Raw genomic sequence first — 12,488 nt, 5'->3', positions numbered from 1 at the left:
CAAGAATTTTGCAAACTGCTTGTTAAAAATGATTAAAAACGATGGGTGGATTGAAACTGACCACGATGGGAAAACTTATGCCACGGAAATGAGCAAGTGCTACAACCCAAGGCTTTTTCGTTTTAGAAATTCTGATTAGATAAGCAAGCTGCTGGGTTCAGGGCTTACTCTACCCCAGGCTGTGGGGCATCCTGCAAACCACTTCCCTTATGCACGCCTTCATTTCCTCACCTGTGAACGGTAGGTGCCCAGTAACATGAGTTGCATGAATAAATGAACGTGAGATTTCCGTCATTATTTCATACAACAATCGTGAGGGTCCCATAAAATCATGAAAATAGAAATGTTTTTGCATCCAGTGAGCCTCCCTGCCCCTGTAGAGAGGGGCCTGGTTGACTAGGCAACCTTTGGTTTAGTGGTAGAGAGAAGTTGGCTGCATTTCCCCCTTTGGCTCTGGCTCCTTGGGGAGCCTTTAGATTACTGACACTGTTTTATAAAGGCAGATGAAAACCCACCACTGACTGACCAACATCTGGGGCACATTTCCTTCCCGGAAAAGTCAAAAAGTTGGTCAGAGAAGTGTGAAAAGGGAGCCTCAGCAATGCAGGATGTAAGAGCCGGAACTGAAATCAGAGCTTTTGACTCATAATCTCTAATGCGGGTGTAGGGGACTTCTTGCCAAATGTGAAATTGCAACAAAAGCCTCTTTCTTCAAAGCCCTGCTGTTGCAGCAGATTAGAGCCAATAAATTAGCATAATGAAGTCCCAGCCTCTGTCCCCCTCCCTCTGCTTCCTGAATCTCTTCATGTGTCCCAAAGGAGGGATAGGGAGCGGGTGGGACATCCGTTAAGCACCAGTTTATCTTTGTAGAATTGTAGGTTCAGAAAATTATAAAGGTGGTAAGGTCTACAGAGTCCATCTGGTCCCACACCCTCATTTTAAGAACCCCAGGCCACTGAGCTGGTGATGACCAGTGCCTGAGGAGAAAGTACGTACTCCTGGGAGGAAGGGAGCTCAGGTTGAGGGGTGGAGGATGGAGCGCTGCTCAGGAGGCTGCCTCATCACGGAGCTTACGTATAACTGGCAGGGAACATGGTGGGTGGTCTCCAGGTGCCAGCCCTGCCTCTTCCCTTCCTAGTCCTTCCCCCGTATCTGAAGTCCCAGTGTACTTACTTCCTGAAGTACCTCTCTAGTGTGTTTGGACTTAAGGCCATCAGAGGCCTGGTTTTCTGGTCAGCAAAATCAACTAAGATCTTATTTTTTATTTTTTTTGGATGGAGTCTCACTCTGTTGCTCAGGCTGGAGTGCAGTGGTATGATCTTAGCTCACTGCAACCTCCGTCTCCCAGGTTTAAGTGATTCTCCTGCCTCAGCCTCCCGAGTAGCTGGGATTATAGGCATGTGCCACCATGCCGGCTAATTATTTTGTATTTTTTATTTACAGATGGGGTTTTATCATGTTGGGCAGGCTGGTCTAGAACTCCTGACTTCAGGTAATCCACTCGCCTAGGCTTCCCAACATGCTGGGATTACAGGTGTGAGCCATCGTGCCCGACCTAACTAAGATCTTATTCTGAGAACCTTTAGGTCTATTTATGACAAAGGGAAGGAAGGGAAGAGGCTGTTGATTGAGCTCGTGATGGTTCCCAGCAGTGTTTTGTGATCTGTCTACATTATCTCGTTTAATTCTGCGATGAGCTAACAAGGTATCTATCCCATGTCACGGATGTAGAAATTGGGTCTCCCAGAGGTAAAGAGACTTCTGCGAGATTTCACAGCTCATAAGCAAAAGAGATACACTAAGGCTGTCTGTGACCTCCACAGCTTCTCAAAGCTAGTGAGTGCTCTTTATGGCAAGCACCTGCCCACGTGGTAGTTCCAAAATCCAGTTCTGACACAGAGTTTCTCCCGTCGGGGAATATCATTCCATCTCAGATGCTCTGTGAACAGCTGCAGCTCAAAGTGCTTGGAGCTTTACAAAATGCTGCACTGTTCCTTTTAAACCCCAAGGGCTCTTCCTTGTACAGTGAGATAGCACCAGAGCTGGGAGCATTTAGAGAGGGCTACAGTGGAGTCCTCTCATTCAGCTGATGCCCCAGGAGGTGAGGCCCAGTGGCACTGGGCCCCCAAATCTCCCCGCCAGTTAGAAGCAAGGGGCATCTCAGTCTCTGGACTCTCAGAACTGTTTCCAGGGAAGTGCGCAAAGACAGATATGCTTACTTTTCCTCTGCAACTCGGGAAGAGATTATTCCTCTGGCTAGAGGGATTGAATTCAGTTCCACAGATACTTACTGAAAGCCTACTATGTGCCCTGCCAAATATCTCAGTTTGTTTGGGCAAGAAACTCTGGCCCACACTTGGACATACAGATCTGACAGGGACAAGAGGAGGAACTTCCATACTTCAAGGCTGCTGAGGACCTTCTCTTTTCCATCCGTTCTGTCACCACTCATGTCCAGCCTTTCCTTCAAGAACTCTAAAGGGAGAAATGATGTCTCAAGTAGCTGTGTGTCCGGGGTCCCCAGACTCCTGAAGAGGTGTTTTGTTTGTTTGTTTGTTTCTTTGTTGTTGTTGTTGTTTTTGTTTGTTTGGTTGGTTTTTTTTAAGATGATGTCTCGCTCTGTTGCCTAGGCTGGAATGCAGTGGCACAATCTCAGCTCACTGCAGCCTCCACCTCCCGGGTTCAAGCGAGTCTCCTGCTTCAGCCTCCCAAGTAGCTGAGATTACAGGCGCCTGCCACCACACCTGGCTAATTTTTGTATTTTCAGTAGAGAGGGGGTTTTGCTATGTTGGCCATGCTGGTCTCGAACTCCTGACCTCAGGTGATCCACACGGCTCAGCCTCCCAAAGTGCTGGGATTACAAGTGAGAGCCACTGTGCCTAGCCTGAACACAGAGTTTTAAGCGCCTGACTTGCTAACTGGGGCACAAACCAGCAGGTGGGGGAGGGAGTCAGGGTCTTTGGAAGAGACTTGCTGAGGGACAGGGCTGAGGGGAGGAGGAGGCAGAGTGGCAGAGGGAGTGATTTGGGGAGGCACTGCTAAGTGGAGGTGATGCTCTGCCTTCAGCTTTGGCTTAGCAGGGCACTCAACGTGAATTAGAGCCGAAAGAGCTCCTTGGAAGGCTTGATCGTTAGACATCATGTCTTTCACTCGAAGAAATGGAGGCCCAGAAAGGGGAAGGATCTTGTTTGTAGCATGGGAGGAAGTGGAGTCTGTTCTGCTGACTGTCTGCTCAGGTCCTTGACACAAAACCGCCATGGCACTAGAGGCCAGGGTGTCCTGGGGAGCAGGCACAGCCCTTCCTGCCTTAGCCCATCTGGCCCAGGATGGGCTGACTTTGGCTGTTGGAGGTATTTGTGGCAGTGGCAACCCAAGAGGGAGAGGGTGTCATTTCAGTGATGCTGGAGATCTCTTGCAACCCCAGACCCTCACTCTCCTTTGGAGCCTTCATAGAGGTCTTGCTTAGGCCAGGGAGTTACAGCCTGTGGCTTCAGGTTGGGAATTTGCCACTGTAGAAAGGCATCACAGTATGGAGAAAAGGGCCCAGCTTTGAAGCCATTTGACTTGGGGCTGAGCCTGACTTGACCATAGCTGCATGACCTCCCCACTTTCTGACCCATTTCTGACCCGCTTTCCTGACCCAGTTTCATCATCTGTAAAATGGGCCAAATAATACCTACCTTTTCCCCACAAAGTAGATGTCTATTAGATGGTACCCATTAGTCTTTTTTTCATATACCCTTATTGAGGTGTAATTGACAGACAAAACCCTACACATACTTAAGTTGTACAACTTGGTGAGTTTTGACATATGTATACAGTCATGAAACTATTCCCACAATTAAGTTAATAAACATAATGATTACCCCTAAAAGTGTCCTTCTGAGCTTTATCTCTCCCTCCTGCCCCCTTCCATCTCCTGCCCTCCAGCCCCAGGCAACCACTAGACTAAGCTGCTTTCTCACACTATAGATTCGTTTGCATTTTCTGGAACTTTATGTAAATGGAATTATAGAGCATGCATTTTTTTTTTCCATTCAGCATAATTATTTTGCTGTTCATCAATGTTGTGTGTATCAGTAGTCCTAGTTGTGGATATATCACAATTCATTTATCCAATTACCTGTTGACAGACATTTAGATTGTTTCAAATTTTGGACTATTAAAGCCATTAGAGTCATTTGTGGAAAAAAATGTTGTGGGATATAAGTATTTATTTCTCATGAGTAATCTCCTAAGAGTAGAATGGCTGGGTCACATGGTGGGCGTTTGTGTAACTTTTAAAGAAGCTGCCATACTGTCGTCTAGAGAATGGGTACCATTTTATGTCACCACCAGCTGTGTACTAGAATTCCAGGCACTTCACTTCCTTGCCAACACTTGGTATGGTCTAACTTTTTCTTTTTCTTTTTCTCTTTCTTTCTTTTTTTTTTTTTTTGACACAGAGTCTCACTCTGTGGCCCAGGCTGGAGTGCGATGGCGTGATCTCAGCTTGCTGCAAACTCCGCCTCTGGGGTTCAAGCGATTCTCCTGCCTCAGCCTCCCGAGTAGCTGAATTACAGGCGCCTGCCACCATCTGGCTTATTTTTGTGTTTTTAGTAGAGACAGGGTTTCACCATGTTAGCCAGGCTGGCGTTGAACTCCTGACCTCAAGTGATCCACCCGCCTCAGGCCCACAAAGTGCTGGGATTACAGGTGTGAGCCACAGCGCGCAGCCCATCTTTTTCATTTCGATAGGTGTATGGCGATACCTCATTGTGTTTTTTTGTGCATTCCCATAAACACGAATGATACTGAGCTTCATTTTATGTGCTTATTTGCCACTGCATGGCTCCTCTGGTGAAATGTTTAGATTTTTTTGCCTGTTTAAAGAAAATCGGGTTGTTTGTCTTCTTATGATTGAGTTGTAAGGTTTCCTTATATGTTCTACAGATTAAGTCCTTTACTGGATATGTTTTGCAAAATTGTTCTCCAATTCTGTGGCTTGTACATGACAGGAGATGAAAGCAAGTAAACTAATTATTGCAATTCAGTTGAATAAGTGTGGTGCACAGGAAGTGCAGAGGAAGAGCAGTGATCTCAGGATGGGGAGTCAAGGAAGCTTCCTTAAGGAGAAGCTATATGAATTGGAACTTAAAGGAAATGAAAAGTTATCTAGGTGAGGGAAGGGTAGCCTCAGTAGACGTCCGTATGTGCAAAGACATGGAAATACGAAATGTCATGGTACACACAGTGCTATGAATAATTTGACCCGGTTGGAACACCAGGATTTTGGAGCAAAGAGTCAGAACTGGAATCCCAGTTTTCTTACTGGCTATGCGCCTTTTCTTTTTATTTAACTTTTTATTTGGAAACAATTGTAGATGGACAGGAAGTTGAAAAGATAGTACAGAGACTCCTCGTGCATCCTTCATTTAGTTTCTTATTTCTTCTTACATAATTATAGTACGATATCAAAACCAGGCATCTGAGATTGGTACAACATGTGTGTATAGTTTGTGTCATTTTCTCTTGTGTGTAGGTTAGTATAGGCATCACTAGAATCAAGATAGAGAACTATTTCTTTTTCTTTTTCATTTTTTTTGAGACGGAGTCTCGCTCTGTCACCCAGGCTGGAGTGCAGTGGTGCGATCTCGGCTCACTGCAACCTCCACCACCCGGGTTCAAGCAATTCTCCTGCCTCAGCCTCTTGAGTAGCTGGGTTTACAGGCGCCCACCATGCCTGGCTAATTTTTTTTTTTTTTTTTTTTTTTTGTATTTTTAGTAGAGACAGGGTTTCGCTGTGTTAGCCAGGATGGTCTCTATCTCCTGACCTTGTAATCTGCCCGCCTCAGCCTCCCAAAGTGCTGGGATTACAGATGTAAGTCACCGCGCCCGGCAGATACAGAACTGTTTTATCATCAAAAAGGTCTTCCTTGTGCTGACCCTTTATTGTCACCTTGTTTCACCTCTATAATTTTGCCTATTGAGAATATTCTCTAAATAGGATCATACAATATACAACCTTTTGAGTTTGGCTTTTTTGCACTCATCATAATGCCCTTCAGGTCCACTAAAATTGTTGAATTTATCAATAGTTTGCTTTTTTTTAAAATTACTGAATAGTATTCCATGGTATGCATATATCACAGTTTAACCATTTGCCTATGGAAGGGCATTTTGGTTAATTTCAGTTTTTGGCTATTACAAGTTAAGCTGCTACGAACAATTGTGTTCTGATTTTTGGGTGGACATACATTTTTGCTTCTCTGATATAAATGCCGAGGAGTTCAATTGCTAAGTTGCATGGTGAGCATATTATTTTGCTTTTGAAGAAACGGCCAAACCATTTCATAGAGTGGCTGTATCACTTTACATTCCCACCAGCAACGTAATCCACTTCCTCCACATGCTTGCCAGCATTTGGTGTTGTCACTTTTTCTTAACTTTAGCTGTTCACTTTTTTTTTTTTTGACACGGAGTTTCGCTCTTGTCGCCCAGCCTGGAGTGCGGTGGTGCTCTCTTGGCTCACTGCAACCTCCGCCTCCCAGGTTCAAGCGATTTTTCTGCCTCAGCCTCCCGAGTAGCTGGGATTAAAGGTAGCTGAGATTACAGGTAGCTGGTATTACAGGTGTGTGCCACCAAGCCTGGCTATTTTTTTTTATATTTTTAGTAGAGATGGGGTTTCACCATGTTGGCCAGTCTGGTCTCGAACTCCTGACCTCAGGCGATCCATGTGCCTCGGCCTCCCAAAGTGCTGGGATTATAGGTGTGAGCCACTGCGCCTGGCCAACTTTAACTGTTTTAATAGATGTGTAGCGATATCTTATTGTGGTCTTCATTTGTGTTTCCCTAGCAGCTGGCTGTGTGCCTCTCTTTCTGCTCCCCCAGTCTAGCTGTCTAAATCTAGACCACAGCCTGTGCTCCTTAAGCATGAGAAGCAAGAGGATTTGGTGCTGACAAACTCCCAGCATTTTCAGAGCTGCCCCAGAAATTTGACTTCCTTGTTCTTCAGCCCAGTTCACCAGTTACCGGAAATCTTTTGTCATTGTCCTTGGTGACGCATGAAAAGTGATGTTTTATGGAGCTGTGTATTTTTCCAGGGAGGATTGGTTTTGTTCACAGATGAGCAAACAACCTGTAAGTGCTGATTTTTTACTATGCTTTCCACCCTATTCCTCCCTGGTGCCGGCGTGCCAACATCTCTACTGACTGGCAGCAGAGATGAAGAAGCCTCTAGAGCTGGCCCAGGAGGACTGTGTTCTCAGTATTTAGAGATCATACAGTACCAAGGGCAGCTGCCATGGCCTCAAGCCTTCCCTAGCTCAGCATCTTCCACTCTTTCCTCTTCCGGATGGAGAGGCAACTTCAATGCACTGGGGAAAGAAACGAACAATGACAGCAAATGATATTGCACTTCTTACGGACCAGGCACTAAGTGTTTTTTGTATATTAATTCATTTAATCCCCGTGACAACCCAAAGGATTGGGTACAATTTATAACTCCATCTTACAAATGAGGAAACAGGCCTAGAGAGGTCTCATAGCTAGTAAGTTGGAATTTGAACCTGGGGAGTATGACACCCAAGTCTGTCCTCTTAGTCATTATGCTATGCTACCTGCCCTTCCTTCCTTCCTTCCTTCCTTCCTTCCTTCCTTCCTTCCTTCCTTCCTTCCTTCCTTCCTTCCTTCCTTCCTTCCTTCCTTCCTTCCTTCCTTCCTTCCTTCCTTCCTTCCTTCCTTCCTTCCTTCCTTCCTTCCTTCCTTCCTTCCTTCCTTCCTTCCTTCCTTCCTTCCTTCCTTCCTTCCTTCCTTCCTTCCTTCCTTCCTTCCTTCCTTCCTTCCTTCCTTCCTTCCTTCCTTCCTTCCTTCCTTCCTTCCTTCCTTCCTTCCTTCCTTCCTTCCTTCCTTCCTTCCTTCCTTCCTTCCTTCCTTCCTTCCTTCCTTCCTTCCTTCCTTCCTTCCTTCCTTCCTTCCTTCCTTCCTTCCTTCCTTCCTTCCTTCCTTCCTTCCTTCCTTCCTTCCTTCCTTCCTTCCTTCCTTCCTTCCTTCCTTCCTTCCTTCCTTCCTTCCTTCCTTCCTTCCTTCCTTCCTTCCTTCCTTCCTTCCTTCCTTCCTTCCTTCCTTCCTTCCTTCCTTCCTTCCTTCCTTCCTTCCTTCCTTCCTTCCTTCCTTCCTTCCTTCCTTCCTTCCTTCCTTCCTTCCTTCCTTCCTTCCTTCCTTCCTTCCTTCCTTCCTTCCTTCCTTCCTTCCTTCCTTCCTTCCTCTTTTTTTGAGATGGGGTCTTATTCTGACACCCAGGCTGGAGTGCAGCGGAGGGATGTCATCTCACTGCAACCTCTGCCTCCCGGGTTCAAGCGATTCTCATGTCTCAGCCTCCCAAATAGCTGTGACTACAGGCACAAGCCACCACACCCAGCTAATTTTTTGTATTTTTAGTAGAGACAGGGTTTTGCCATGTTAACCAGGCTGGTCTCGAACTCCTGACCTCAGGTGATCTGCCCGCCCTGGCCTCTCAAAGTGTTGGGATTACAGGCGTGAGCCACCACACCCGGCCACTGCTTGTTACTATGTGTACACTACCTGCACTAGGGTGGATAGAACCTCATGTGGCACACATATGATGCCATATAACATGGCTCATGGGTTCACAGTGCCCAGCACAGGAGCATGCACATAGTAGGTGTTTATTTAAAAAGTTGATTGAATGCTGAATGAGTGAGCGGGCTCTCTTCACTGATGCACTGAGGTAAGGCACATACTCCGTGTTTGATTTCAGTGCAGCACTACCCTATAGCTCGGCAGACACCTGGGTGTCTCCCCTTAGGAGCATGTGGGAAGAAGAGGAGGATTTGCCGTGAGCTTTCTCTGGGGCAGGAGCAGTTTGGGATGTTGAGATGGGAAATGGAATATGGAGAAGTGAGTGTATTTCCAGGGGGAATGAAGCGGTCTTTGGAGACCTGCATTGGCTGTGGGCTGCCCAGATGTGAGTGGGCTCAGGCCCTGGATCACTGCTGGGAAGATACTCTTCTGTTTTATTTATTTATTTATTATTTATTTTTATTTTTGAGATGGAGTTTTGCTCTTGTTGCCCAGGCTGGAGGCACTGGTGCAATCCCAGCTCACTGCAACCTCCGCCTTGCGGGTTCAAGTGATTCTCCCACCTCAGCCTCCTGAGTAGCTGGGATTACAAGTGCCCGCCATCATGCCCAGCTAATTTTTGTATTTTTAGTAGAGACAGGGTTTCACCATGTCAGGCTGGTCTCGAACTCCTGACCTCAGGTGATCTGCCCGTCTTGGCCTCCCGAAGTGCTGGGATTACAGACGTGAGCCACCGTGCCTGGCCCTCTTCTGTTTTCTGAGTCTCCTGTGCACTCAGGGCCAGCTCACATACACTGCAGAAACAGGCTGGAGGAGAATGATACAGGAGACCAGACCTTGGAAGATAGCACATGATTGCACTGGCCCTCAGATTTTCAACCCCCTGCCTGTGCAGCGGTAACCTTGACTACATTGTAGGGACTCCCATCCACTTCATCTCACTCTTGCCCATCAGGGGTGTCTGGGAGAGAAGTTTCTAGCCTGACAGATCTGAGTTCCAGTTGCAACGCCTCAGTTGCCTCAGCTGTAGACAGAGCAATAATAATAGCCAGTTTGTAGACTGTTGTGAGGGCAAAGTGGAGAAGTGTGTTAGGGAGTGTTGGCTCCTTCTCCTAACTCTTTGCCTCTCTTCCTCTCCTGGAGGCCCTCATCAGGAACACCCAGCTCTAGGGCAGTGCTGCACTGAAAGAAAACAGGGCACATGTGCCTTACCCAAGTTCAGTCAGTGAAGAGTGTCCATTCACTCATTCAGCATTCAATCGACTTTTTAAATGAACACCTACTATGTGCTTGCTTCTGTGCTGGGCACTGTGAACACATGAGCTATGGCACTTGACCTCCTGGAGCATGTGGTCTAAAGAGAGAGAGGCAGATACTAATTAAATAGTAACATGATCAAATGTGAAACCATGAATTGTGGGGGTTGCTGTGGAGGAAGCTCTGTGGTGCTGTGTGAATGAACAACAGCCTGGGAAGCCAGTGGATACCTCCTCAGGAAAGTGATTTCAACCTGGGGTTTGACTCTCTAGCTCTGGGCCACTGGAGAGGCCAATGTGGAAGGTTCAGTAGGATCAGTCCACTTTGTGCTGTATTCTGACTCTAGGCTGACCAGGCACCTGGCCACCCCAGGGCCCTCATCCCTGCTCCAACAGCCTAGACTGTTCCGTGAGATTACCCATATCCAACCATTTGCAGGTGCTGCGGATACTGCAGGAACCGAGACTGAGCTTGGATTCCACACCTTACAGACCTGGAGCATCTTTTCTGTTGTTTGTTTTCGGATATGCTCATAACTCAGTTTGTCACTCAGCTGAACAGAGTGAGCCACCGTGGTGGTTTTGATCATCATACAGATATTTAAGGACAACTTTATTAAGGTACAGTTTATATTCCATGAAATCAACCCATGTTAAGTATACAATTCAGTGACTTTTTAAATAAGCTTACTGAGCTGTGCAGTTGTCACCACAATCCAGTTATGGAACATTTCCGTCGTTGGGGGGGTCAGCTTTAGATGCAAAAGACAGGAGAATTATTTTTGTTTTTATGGAGTTAGTTCTGTGCTCCCAGCAGAAGATCTCATTAATTAATTAATCCAATTAGTATTTACGGAGAGCCTGGGGGGCCCACAGCAGGGCTGGGTGCAAAAGGGAATAAAGAAATTAACAGGTGGTGGGGGCTTCTTCACTGTGGCTGATGAGCTTCCCACTGAAGATACACTGTTACGTGTAGCCTAACTTGCCTGCTCAGACGGAGTTCATGGAGGCTGCAGGGCGCGTTTCTGCTTTCTACCCTGTAGCTATTATTTGAAGGCAAGGCAAAGGCCTTCTTTTGCAATACCTGGTATTGCAGTGAATTATCGACTGAGCAGACAGAGAGAAGTGTACTCGCCAACATCTGCAAATAGCTCCAGGCTTTGGCAGGCCTGGATACAGGATCTTGGAAGAGAGGAGAGTGGGTATGCTGTTTACAGTGCAGATTTGACAGGTGAAATTGGGGCGAGGGTGCACCGAGGGAGGAAAGGAGTGCAGGCAAAGTCAGGGCCAGCGGCCAGGGTGAATCCAGGGAAGTGGGTGCCTGTGTGCACAGTGGGTGTTGCTTGGAGGCTGGGGAGTGAGTGGGAGTACGGCCTTGTGTACTCGACTGAGGCATTTGCACTTAATGGAGTAAACATGGAAAATGCAATTTCAGTGTCTGAGGAGGAGCTTAATGACTCAGAGCTGGACTTCAGGAGATTAATCTTTGGTGAGGAGGTAAGAAGCGAGGGACAGCCGGGCATGGTGGCTCATGCCTGTAATCCTAGCACTTTGGGAGGCTGAGGCGGGTGGATCACCTGAGGTCAGGGGTTCGAGACCAGCCTGGCCAACATGGAGAAACCCCGTCTCTACTAAAAATACAAAAATTAGCCGGGTGTGGTGGCACATGCCTGTAATCCCAGCTACTTGGGAGGCTAAGGCAGGAAAATCGCTTGATCCTGGGAGGCGGAAGTTGCAGTGAGCTGAAACCGTGCTACTGCACTCCAACCGAGATCACACCATTGCACTCCAACCTGGGCAACAGAGTGAGACTCTGTCTCAATTAAAAAAAAAAAAAAAAAAGGCGAGGGACACGTTGGGACACTGTCGTGAGGGTCCTAGTATTAGATGACGTGGACCTGACTTGGACAGGGGCAGTGAGGTAAGGAAAGAAGTGCATGGGAGAGAAAGTTCTGCCAGGTGAGGCGGAGTGATTCTTCTCTGTCCCTGAGGTCTATACGTGCCTGGCCATCTGCCTCTTGCCGTTCAACCAATCTCCCTCTGCCTGGCCACAACCGAAGCTTCCCACAGTGTGTTCTCCCATGGCTTCTTTGTACTCTCCCGTCCTCTTCTTCCCTCTTTTTCTACTTCTCCTGCCCAGGAGGAAGGAGAGGAGCCAGCGAAAGGGACGGAGAGAAACACAACGCTGTACCCACGAAAGGCAGTGCCAGGGTGGGCAGTGGAAAGAGACTTCCAGAGAGGGTGGCTGGCGGTGCCAAACGCCACAGAAGTGAGTGAGGCTGGCACTGAAGGAGATCTGGGGGACTCAGGATTGGGACTAGGGTGAGACCTTCGTTACCTCATCCCAATCCTGGCCCCAGGGGGAACTGGGGACCTCAGAGAAAGCATTAGTTTACAACAGGCTGGACTAAGTGTGGGACTGTTTCTTCCGAGGACAGCCTCCCATAGGAAGCTGCCTGAAACTGCTTGGGGCTCACTGATCTCCTTCTTCTCCACCCCAAGACAGCCCCTCAGGGTCTCCATGGGCTTGCTAGAGTTCCTGCACACAATATGAAAACCACAGATCAAATTCACCTCCCCGCATCCTGCCACAGAGAATTCTGAGACCCAGCAAAGTACCTGATTTGTCCAAGGTCATCCAGTGAGGTGTGA

At 47.4% G+C, this 12,488-nt stretch overlaps 1 protein-coding gene across 11 annotated transcripts in view; it reads left to right on the top strand.

The window, feature by feature from the left end:
• ST6GAL1 (ST6 beta-galactoside alpha-2,6-sialyltransferase 1) overlaps nt 1-12,488 on the top strand; it is a 145,043-nt gene that overhangs the window by 35,367 nt on the left and 97,188 nt on the right. For 2 of the 11 annotated variants that reach the window (XM_015444944.3, XM_015444946.3), the window contains exon 3: nt 10,276-10,457. The exons of the other annotated variants lie outside the window; for them this stretch is intronic. The gene's annotated coding sequence lies outside the window, so the exon portion shown is untranslated. The remainder of the gene's footprint in view (nt 1-10,275; nt 10,458-12,488) is intronic. 11 annotated transcript variants of the gene reach the window in all.

This window comes from Macaca fascicularis, chromosome 2 (assembly GCF_037993035.2).
Source record: "Macaca fascicularis isolate 582-1 chromosome 2, T2T-MFA8v1.1".
NCBI classification, from domain to species: domain Eukaryota; kingdom Metazoa; phylum Chordata; class Mammalia; order Primates; family Cercopithecidae; genus Macaca; species Macaca fascicularis.
This window is presented reverse-complemented; position numbering and strand designations above follow the sequence as displayed.